At 36.0% G+C, this 12,001-nt stretch overlaps 1 long non-coding RNA gene across 1 annotated transcript in view; it reads left to right on the forward strand.

Annotated features, from left to right (window-relative positions):
• Positions 1 to 12,001, forward strand: part of LOC112604988 — a 1,409,957-nt gene that overhangs the window by 338,916 nt on the left and 1,059,040 nt on the right. The window contains exon 5 of the long non-coding RNA XR_003115321.1: positions 8,279 to 8,343. This is a non-coding gene — a long non-coding RNA (uncharacterized LOC112604988). The remainder of the gene's footprint in view (positions 1 to 8,278; positions 8,344 to 12,001) is intronic.

Genomic DNA, 12,001 nt, shown 5'->3' on the forward strand with positions numbered 1-12,001 from the left:
TGTATTGAACTCCTATGCTACTCCCTTAGAGTAGGTTTAACTCACTCCTCCTTGACATTAGTAAGAGATGATTATTAACATATTGGGAGAGCAATGAAGGCACCAAGCTGCCCAAATTGTGAGTGACTTAAGTAAAATCATGAAACCAGCAGGAGAATATGCTCTGCAATGTTCCAGTCCAGTGGCAGACGTGTGAGGCAGTCTGACTCACAGAAATTTGTTTTATTTTTGTTATTAGATGTCATGCCAGTGGGGGGAAAAATGATAGACAGGTGCTATGTTTAAAGATCAGGTTTCTCTTGATCTTTCCTGCTTAGTTTATGCAGGTCAATAACTGCATTCCAATATATGCAGACCAAGATACGTGCTGTAAAATCCAATTGTTGTTTGAAGTTTCATTTACCTCAAGGTACAAAATATTTACAAGCTTATCTAACAATAGTATCAAATCTTCATAAACATTCTATTTTAAAATTTTCATATTACGTATTTATCTATATATACATATATATTTATATACATATATACATATACATTTGTATATGTATATGTCATCAATATATACATATACATATATCTCATCAATATATACATATACATATATATAGCATAGTAAATTTTTTGCTCCGGTTTTTCCAATGTGATCTATGGTGTTTAAGGTATATTTTATTTACTAAGGATGATTAAGAGAAAGTAAAGATAGTTTTCTGAGAGGGAAAATATAAATAAAATTAGAAGATTAGGTACAATACTGAAAAATACGCATCCAAGAAAAGAAAGGTGACAAATGCACAAATACAAAATGTATATCAAGCAAGATCAAAGAGCCCACTCCGATTGGAAGGTTGGCAATGTTGTCTGTATAAAATCATTTGGCAAGTGAGAGTAAGTAACCAATATTATGTTGTATACCTACTGATATTTTCACTGTAGTAGACATCAACTAGTACTCTATACACCACCTACCAATCCCCAATGCCAGCAGTCTCCCTACTCATTTGAGTAGGGAGGAGGAAATTGCTTATTCTCAATTTCAATGGTGAGATTTGAGTGGGATTCCTACTCTTGAGTTTCCGCTACTGAGACCTGTACAATCACAGTCTTTTGGACCCCTTGTCTCATTTATTGACCAGGAAGGGGCAGTGACAGTTCCTGACAGTTCTTCTCCAGGAATTCTCTCACTTTGTAATGTGGACCTGAAGGAGAAGATTGTGCAAATTAGCCCCAGAAAAGGGGAGGTATATTGGGAGCTGCTGGAAAAGGTTACCTGTGGACCTCATCAAAATGAAAGAAAAAAAAAAAAAAAGCCTACTAGAGATGGATAGTTGATAAAAGAGAACCCTGGATGTGTATACTCAAGATTTAAGTGCCTGAATGTTTGAGAGCTTCTCTGATTACTGCAGTGATCTTTTTCTTTTTAACAACTCGATACATCTTTGTATTTTTCTTCTAAGTTCTTTTGAGCAAGGACTTTTCCACTTTTAATACATTAACTAAAATTAAATTGTTTATTGTTTGTAATTTAGCTTTAATTCAGTTTATTTGGCTCCTATGGAAAATAAATAATTAATTCACGAAGCTCTGATTCTGTATTTATGATAGTCATGGTAGAGTAAATGTTAATATTTGATACGATATACATAATCTTCAAAATTTAAAATGATAAAATGTAGCAGTAGTGTTTTAACCAAGGAAACAAACTATTGGCAAGTAGTTTGCCTTCAAAAAATGTGCCAATTACAGGTGATTCTTGGTGTTTTGTTACAATGTCTCACTGAACACCTATGTGGAAATCAGCTTGTATTTTCACTAGAAGGTGTTTGACAATTAAAACAATAAAAACATCCTTTTTTTTTTTTTTTTTTTTGAAACGGAGTCTCGCTCTGTCGCCCAGGCTGGAGTGCAGTGGCGGAATCTCAGCTCACTGCAAGCTCCGCCTCCCGGGTTCACGCAGTTCTCCTACCTCAGCCTCCCGAGTAGCTGGGACTACAGGCGCCCGCCACCTCCCCCGGCTAGTTTTTTGCATTTTTTTAGTAGAGACGGGGTTTCACCGTGTTAGCCAGGATGGTCTCGATCTCCTGACCTCGTGATCCGCCCGTCTCGGCCTCCCAAAGTGCTGGGATTACAGGCTTGAGCCACCGCGCCCGGCCCCTTTTTGTTTTATACATGATTAAAACATTCTTATTTTTAAGTTTCTAGACATAACGCATTAAGTTTATATTTCTGTTGATGTACACCCACAGTCCAAAATCAGTGTACTGCCCAGAGATAATCACTATTTTAAATCTAGTATTTATCTTTCCAGAGGATATCCTATTTCCATACTTCTTATAAAAATACTTATGAAAGTTTATTATTAAATATGTAGAATTATTTCTATTTGTAACTGTGTTTCTCTGATTGATGTATTTTAATGTAAATGTAACATCTTATGTAACACTAAATCCTTTTCACTCATTAACACTCTTGGAAGATTTTCCTGTGAAAGCAGTCATAAAATTTAATCATCCTTTTAAATGGTGTGTGTATATATATATATATATATATATATATGCAACGGAATCTCACTTTGTTTCTAGGCTGGAGTGCGGTGACACGATCGCGGCTCGTTGCAACCTCCACCTCCCGGGTTCAAGTGATTCTCCTGTCTCAGCCTCCCAAGAAGCTGGGACCACGGGTGTGCACCACCATGCCCAGCTAATTTTTGAATTTTTATTAGAGACAGGGTTTCATCTTTTTGGCCAGGCTGGTCTCGATCTCCTGACCTCGTGATCTGCCTGCCTCAGCCTCCCAAAGTGCTGGGATTACAGGCATGAGCCACCACGTCCAGCCTAAATGGTCTATATTATCTATAATATGGCTATATCATCGTTTAGTTAACCCCATTCTCTACTGATGGGCTTTTAAGTGGGATGTGGATTGGTGAACAGTGGCAGTATTTTTCTGCTAGCAATCAACAATAAACTATTCAATGTTTGTTGCTCTGGAACCCTGGTTACTCTTATTATCCACCCCTTATGCCACTATCAACATCACATGGGACCAGTATTCCAGGAAGAATACACACACACACACACACACACACACACACATATCTGCAAACAATGTAAAAGCTCTAAAGTTTAAAAAGAAAATTATTAACTTGTCTAACATGAATAAGCAAACAACAAAAAACTGATAAGTTTTGGAAACAGGATTTGGGGACTTATCTTTATTATTCCAAGACAGCATCAAGTAATTCCTCTCAAAAGTAGAATTAATTAAAACAAAAGCTTCCCATGCTAAGATAGGGCCTGAGTCACAGACTGTACTTATAATCTAATTGAAATTTTTGTGTATTGTTTACATCATATTCATATTTGGAAGGAGTGATCTGTGAATTGATTTTAGATGCTTATAGAATTGTATTGAAATTTGAATTATTACCTTGTGTGTGCTATGTCTGTGATAAGAAGTTGACTAAGCCTTTGATGGAACTAGTGTGTAATAATTATTTTCTGAGGGCCTCCTAAAAGTAAGATGTTTGCCAGTGTTACCCAAGGATAAAATTTTCTGGTGCATGACCTGATCTAAGGAAAGAAATAATAACTCTGTAAATAAATCAAATAATTTTAATTGTGCTAAAAAGCTTGACCAGTATGCAACTTCATTGACATTTTGGGAATGCTATTTTTAAAGCTAACAATAAGAGTTGTCAGTGTGTCTCCAGTTGTTGTGTTAATAGCAGATAATCAATGTGAGCAACAATAGAACCTCGTCATATCTAGAAAACAGAGAACTGGAAAAGCTAAGAAGTGGTGACCATGACAACAAGTAGAAGAATTATATTCCAGAAAGTTGAAAACATTCACTGTTGGTATTATTAAAATAATATTTGTTAAGCAGGGCACCTTGAAAATAAAAAGTATTCTCTTCCCAGACTTTGAATCTGTGCCATTCACTGAAGTAGCGCAGGTGCTGAATTTAAGAGATAAGACCAGGTGCAGTGGCTCATGCCTATAATCCCAGCACTTTGGGACGCCGAGGCTGGTGGATCACGAGTTCAGGAGTTCAAGACCATCCTGACCAACATGGTGAAACCCTGTCTCTACTAAAAATACAAAATTAGCCAGGTGTGGTGGCGTGTGCCTGTAATCCCAGCTACTCAGGAGGCTACGACAGGAGAATCACTTGAACCCGGGAGGCGGAGGTTGCACTGAGCCAAGATCATGCCATTTGACTCCAGCCTGGGTGACAGAGCAAGACTCTGTCTCAAAAACAACAACAACAATAACAACAACAACAAAAAAAAAAAAAAAAAAAGAAAGAAAAAGAAAGAAAGAGAGAGAGAGGAAGGTCCAGGCTCCAACCAATTATCTTCCTACTCTGTTACAATCCCATATAAGAAGGTTGGTTAATGAAAGTACATAACAGCATCTCTGGAACTGAATATCAGTGAGTACTTTGGTTTTTACCTACACGGACTAGGCTTATTTGTGGTGTAAGTGAGGAATAAACATTTATATTTTGATAGAATAAAATATCTTTTAGACAAGTAAAGAAGCATTTTGCTGGGCATGGTGGCTCATGCCTATAATCCTAGCAATTTGGAAGGCTGAAGCAGGAGACTGGCTTGAGCACAGAAGTATGAGACCAGTCTGGGTACAATAGGGAAACCCTATCTCTAACAAAAAAAAAAAGAAAAAAAAAATATATAGCCAGGCATGGTGGTACCTCCCTGTACTCTCTGCTACTCAGAAGATGGGAGGATAGGTTGAGCCCAGGAGGTAGGGCTGCAGGGACCTGCGATCACATCACTGCACATTGCACTCCAGACTGGATGAAAAAAAAACAAACAAAAAATTTGTGGATGGCTAGGAAAAAAAAGGGGAAAAGTCTTGCTATATTTTTCCAATTTAAAAAAGTACTAAGCCAATTTATCCAAACCAGGGCAATAAAAACAAGTTCAGACTGCTGAATTTTCTCTAAAATCAAAAAAGTATTGAATGTTCTTCATATCTTAGGTAAATTAAGTCACCTAGAAATCTATTATATTTATGAAATATAAAAATCTATTTTTATGCTCTCCTGTTTCAGATTTAATCTGTGCTGTATTATTGTACCTGTATTATAAAGCATAACATTCTATGAACCGAACAGATGGATCTGTTAATATAACACAGTCAAGTTATTTAAACTTGCATTATTGTTTATACAGAAGTGATCTTAAATGCACGTCAGTAAGGATATGAATAGCATATTTTAATTACATTTAATGAAATGTCAAAAAGCTACGCATTATCCAGAGACAAGTAAAATAAAATGTCAGAAAGCTACACATTATTCAGAGACGTGTAAAATGAAATTTCAAATAAAACTAAGACAAAATCTTAACAAATTTGAATTATTGGTATATGAAATCTTTGATACTTATTATATAATTTGAGATTTTTCAAATTAATAACAAACATGATTTAAGTTAATATACAAAACTTAAATATGTGTATTTTAAGGATAAATGTTATTTATTACCTTAGGAATATCTTAAGGATAAATACACAGTTATACATCTTTTAAGGATAAATTGCCACATTTTAATTTCCAAAGTTTCCAGATATTACAAGAAAATTATGAGCAGGCAGTGTATTCTGAAGGAAAGGACAAGGGGAGTTCAAATCCTATAATTTTAGGATTGACCGAAAGAGCTTAAGATGAATAGTGAAGAGAAGATATTTCACAGATGGACTTGATAGTGTGTGAAAATATTTATGAAACCATCATATGGAAGAAATAATAAAACTTAACTCCAAAAATTCAAACCCTTAGGTGTAGAAATCAGATATGAACTAATTTAGTTGAAATAAAAAGATGTTCTTGTTGACTTTTAGGAAATGAGCAATATGAGAGTGGCTGCCTTGCAAATTTTAAATTCCCATCATAGAGGCAGTCCTGCACAGTTCAATGGCTCTAGCTGAAAGAAGAGAAACATAGTATACTGACTGTGACTGGATTGGACTGCCTTTTTGGTCTTTTCTAATTATAAGATTATGACAAAATGGAAGTGATATTGTTTGGCTGTGTCCCCACCCAGCTCTTATCTTGAATTGTAGTTTTCTGAATCCTCATGTGTGGTGGGAGAGACCAGATGGAGATAAATCATGGGGTTGGTTTCCTCCATCTTGTTCTCATAATAGTGAGTTACTTCTCACAAGATCTGATGGTTTTACAAGGGGCTTCCCCCTTCACTTGGCACTCATTCTTCTTCTTGCTGCCACATGTGAAGAAGGAGGTGTTTGCTTCCCCTTCTGCCACAATTGTAAGTTTCCTGAGGCCTCCCAGCCATACTGAACAGTAAGTCAATTAAGGCTTTTTCCTTCATAAATAACCCAGTCCTAGGTATGCCTTTACTAGCAGTGTGAGAACAGACTAATACTGTAAATTGGTACCACAGAGAGTGGGGTGCTGCTGTAAAGACATCCAAAAATGTGGAAGCAACTTTAAAACTGGATAAAGGCAGAGGTTGGAACTATTTGGAGGACTAAGAAGAAGACAGAATAATGTGGGAAAGTTTAGAACTTCCCAGAAACTTGTAGGGCTCAAAAGACAGGACAACGTGGGAATGTTTGGAACTTCCTAGAGACTTATTGAATGGCTTTGACCAAAATGCTGATAGTGATATTGACAATGAAATTCAGGCTGAGGTGGTTTCAGATGGAGATGAGAAACTTCCTGGGAACTGGAGTAAAGTTCACTCTTGGTATGCAAAGGCACTGGCAGCATTTTGCCCAAGCCCCAGAGATCTATGGAACTTTGAAATTGAGAAATGATTTACAGTATTTTGAGGAAGAAATTTGTAAAGAGCAATGCATTCAAATAAGTGACTTGTGTGGTGTTAAAAGCATTGGTTTTATGTATTCACAAAGATATAGTTTGGAAATGAAACTTTTGTTTAAAAGGAAAGCATAGCATAAAGTTTGAAAAATTTGCAGCCTAGTGATATATGTGATAGAAAAGAAAAACCCATTTCCTGAGGAGAAATTCAAGCTGGCTGCAGAAATTTGCATTAGTAACTGTGAGTCAAATATTAATCATTAAGACAATGGGGAAAATGTCTCCAGGACATGTCAGAGGCCTTTACAGCAGCCTCTCCTTATCACAGGCCTAGAGGCCTAGGTGGAAAAAATGGTTTTATAGGCCAGAGCCAGGGCTTTGCAGCTTGGTTCAGTCTTTGGACTTGGTGCCCTGTGTCCCAGCCATGGCTAAAACATACCAAGGTACAGCTCTGGCAATGACTTCAGAGCATGAAAGCCCAAGCCTTGGCAGCTTCCATGTGGTCTTGAACCTGTAGGTACAAAGAAGTCAAGAATTGTGTTTTAGGAACCTCTGCCTAGATTTCAGAGAATGTACGGAAATACCTGGATGTACAGGCAGAAATTTCCTGCAGGAGCAGAGCCCTCATGGAGAGCCTCTACTAAGGCAGTGTGGAAGGAAAATGTGGGTCTGAGCCCCCATATAGAGTCCCCACTGGGGCACTGCCTAGTGGAGCTGTGAGAAGCAGGTCACAGTCCTCCAGATCCCAGAATGGTAGCTCTACTGACAGCTTGCACCATGTGCCTGGAAAAGCTGCACTCAATGCCAGCTTGTGAAAGTGGCCAAGAGTGGAGCTGTATCCTGCAAAGCCACAGGGCAGAGTTGTCAATGGCCGTAGGAGCCCACCTCTTGCATCAGTGTGACCAGGATGTGAGACATGGATTCAAAGGAGGTCATTTTGGAACTTCAAGGTTTAATGACTGCCCTATTGGATTTTGAACTTGCATTAGGCCTGTACCATCTTTGTTTTGGCCAATTTCTTCTATTTGCAATGGGTGGATTTACCCAATGCCTGTACCCCCATTGTACAGTAACTAATTTGCTTTGATGTTACAGGTTCACAGGCAAAGGGAATTGCCTTGTCTCAGATGAGATTTTGGACTTGGACTTTTCAGTTAATGCTGGAATGAGTTAAGACTTTGTTGGACTGTTGGAAGTGTATGATTGTGTTTTGAATTGTGAGGATATGAGATTTGAGAGGGGCCAGAAGCAGAATGATATGGTTTGGCTGTGTCCCCACCCAAAATATCTTGAATTATACTTGTGATAATCCCCATGTGTCATGTGAGGGACCCAGTGGAGATAGTTGAATCATGGGGGCAGTTTCCCCCATCTGTTCTCATGACAGTGATTTAGTTCTCATGAGAGCTGATGGTTTTTATATGGGGCTCCCTGCTTCATTGAACACTCATTCTTCTTCTCGTTGCAGCCACGTTTGCTTCCCCTTATGTCATGATTGTAAGTTTCCTGAGGCCTCCCCAGCCATGCTGAAATGTAAGTCAATTAAACCTCTTTTTCTAAATAAATTACCCAGTCCCACATATGTTTTTATTAGCAGTGTGAGAATGGACTAATACAGGAAGGGAGAGTACAAATAAAACTCCACAGTATTTAGAGTTTAATGCCACCAAAATTAGTCTACCTATGCCATTAGAAGTAGACTGATGCATTTGTTTAGCTTCAAGAATATTTTTAAGATCAGTAATGGATTAATCATTCTATGTGTATAGTAGAAACAGAAAAAGTAGATGGTTTCACCCTATTTGTAGACTACTGCAAAAACTTTTTTATTTAGTCTTATTTTCTCTAAAATCTTGGCATTAGGTCCTCAAATACATTGACTATGGTTTCAACTGCCAAAACAAACGATAAACCTCTACCCAAATTAAGACTATATTATACATTCCATTATATATTCTTAATAAATTATTTGCAAGCAGCTAAGTGCTAAATCAGTGTTTGCTCAAGAGTAAAGTATCAGAAGAAGAAAACAGGGAGAATAAAAAATAATATTTGCCTTAGATTTACTCCAAATATCACCTGTGAATAAGCTAGTAAGTATCTTAGAACCAATTCTAGTTTTTGTCTGTTTTCCTTTTTTACTGTTTCTCACTTTTCTTTACATTCTTTCAATTTTTTCTTCATGATCCTTGGCTTTTTTGCTCATCTCCATTCCATTACGTTGCTGTTCATTAGCAATTCAGAGTCACAGCAATGGTTTATCAATTGAAATTGAGCCCAATTATGGGAGACTTAGGTGGGAAAAGTTTCTTCCACTGCCATCTGAGGAAGGAGGACCATAGGAAGGAGGGTAGACACCAATGATAAAGCTAAAGTAAAAGATTCTCTTCTGGAGCTTAAAAAAAAAAAAAATCTATATATATATATATAGATATATATGTATATATACATTTATTTATTTCTGGAAATTCTGCTAGGAGAGTTATATATATTTATATTTATATAAATTTATATTTATGTATATATATATAACTCTCCTAGCAGAATTTCCAGAAACATTTGGATCCTCACTTTCTTGTTTCCAGAACACCACAAACCTCATTTGTCAAGTGCTAAATATCTGAGAAAAAATTAGAGGATGAATTGCAATTACAGCAGATTTACTTGCATATTAATTTTCATTATTTTTATTTTGCTTTTGTAGAATAATCAAAATGTTGTTTGTTGTATCATAATTATTCTCATCACTTTGCCCCCTAATTCCCCCTTTTCCTTTAGTGTTATATTATTTTGGAAGCTTTTGTAGGAAAAAAGATATTGTGTTAGATATTCCAAACGAGAGGAGAGATAAAGGGGGTAGAATTGAATTGGAATAGAAGTTAAATTAAATTTATTTTTTGAATGGGCAGTGAAAGTTAGTGTGTATATCCGGAAAAGTAGATACCTATGTTCCAGGTAAGTGGCAATTACTCAAAGGTCTACTATTTCTGTGTGCACTCAGGTAGACTGGATCCCAGGAAGCAGGGTACTTAGATTACCAAAAGCCTACCACATCCCTACTTGGAAGGAAAGCAGGAAAACAACTAGTCACGCCAGGGGACAATATGACTTCAGATAAGGAAAACAATAGCAACAGTCAGGTGGTTGAAATTTACCTGGTGTCTGCCTCTATGTGTGATATAAACTTCTAGAAATTTATCTCACATGCCTAAAAAGAACTCACTTGTACAATAAAATACTGTGATTGAATTCCTTGCCATTTCCATAGGATAAGGGTCAGAGTCAGACCTAATAGATTACCAGAAATAGATATATACAGAAGAACGTGTTACAAAAATATTTAGCACGTCTCAGGTGATGAACCAAGATCGATAAATGCTTCACAAGACTATGAAGGAAATGCAAAATTCAGAAAAAGCAAGATTCAAATTATGTTTTATAATATTTACTTTTAAAGTCTAATAGAAAAGCAAACAGCATATTCGTATATAATATATACCATAAGTGAACACGTAGGAGATCGCTAATGCATTAACTTTGATTTCCAGTTGACCTCATTTTTATGCAGACCTCAGAATAAATCTCCTGAAGGAGATTTTAATAACTTATCAATGTGCAATTAATTAGGAAGTTTATAGATCTGCAGTTGTTTTTTAAAAACCCTGGGCCTGCTCATAGTTATTTCCACAAAGTTTTTCAAGTAAACATGCTACATCATTATGCCTAGGCCATATTGATTTGAATGCTAGGTGAATCTCAGATATAACTCATTAAATCCAATAGTTAATTGTGCAAGTACAAGGGAATACATGAAATACTTTGTCATAAGATTTAATTATAGATTTATCCAGCAATTACTATAAGTTTAGGATATTTCTCATTTAAAAGTTGTATTTAGAACAATGAATTTTAAAAGTGTTCTTAAAAATTTCATGCTTCCCTTCTCTCAACCTTCTGGATTGATAAGATGAAAAGTATTTGGAAATTGGAGGATGTATTGTGTAAAATGTTGATATGCGAAACATTTTATATGTACAAATAAAGAGTTTTTATGATATTGAACAACCAAAACAGAATTTAAAATTTGAAAGCTGAAGGCTCAAATTCCACTCATAACATTTTATTTCAAATATTTCCATTCATTTAAAAGTCTGGGATTATTTACGGGCTTTATAATTTGTAGATGCTATCAATTTAATAAACAAATATTATTTTTTGTGGTGAATAAAAGAGTTATTTCAAAGAAGGATTTTATCATTTAACAAAAATTGTGAAAAACAGTCATATCATTTAGCTATATAAGTAAAGTAGAATATATATATATTTGTTAGTGGGTACTTGCCACAATTTACTTGATCTCTGTCACCCAGTACTCGTGTACATTGTCTTAGTCTATTAACACGTGGAATTGATGACTTGTTTTAGTGTGGTCCTTAACATCTTTGACTGCTGGCTGCCTTGAAAGAGACAATTAAAAGGCTCAAGTTCTGGAACAATTCAGACAATTTCAACGATGAACAAATACTTAGCAGATAGCAGTAAGACAGATTAGACCTGGATTTGTTATTTATTAGATTCTTCCATTGGGTTAATATGATGCCACCTATTGTCAGCTGAATTTCCTTTAAATAAAAACTAAGAATTCCCAGGACCACAAGAGGAATGAAAGTTACAAGGTGTTAGTGATGAAGGTGATTCTAACATGCTCTCATTTCAAGTCAACAAAAATGTTAGAGAATGATATGCGTATTCCTTTGGAGATTCATTTAGGAGAGCAATAGTGAATGCCTTAGATTCTCTTTTACTCATGGCAAAGCACAAAAATCTAATTAATTAACATTCCAATATTGTACTGTATTAGCAGATTAGTAATTTTGCATAGGGACCGTTTATGGAAAACAGCTTTTGTTGGTGCATCAGGATGCCTTAGTACTGCTGCTTTTCAGAAAGAATTGTCTCATTCTGGGATTCTTTTCCCAACTCTGGTCTTGGTCTTGGGGAAAGAGTTTGGGTTCAAAGTTGGAAAGTATTGAAACAATTTAAGTGCAGGGGAATTTGAATAATATAATTTTGATAACAAAAAAATTATTAAAAGACACTGTTCATTTGGCAGAAGAAAGAAAAAAGTTAATCTTAGTTCATGGTTATGAAAAGATAAAATTTTAAGGGAGAAATTCAACTTCATGACACA

Source organism: Theropithecus gelada, chromosome 13 (assembly GCF_003255815.1).
Source record: "Theropithecus gelada isolate Dixy chromosome 13, Tgel_1.0, whole genome shotgun sequence".
NCBI lineage: Eukaryota > Metazoa > Chordata > Mammalia > Primates > Cercopithecidae > Theropithecus > Theropithecus gelada.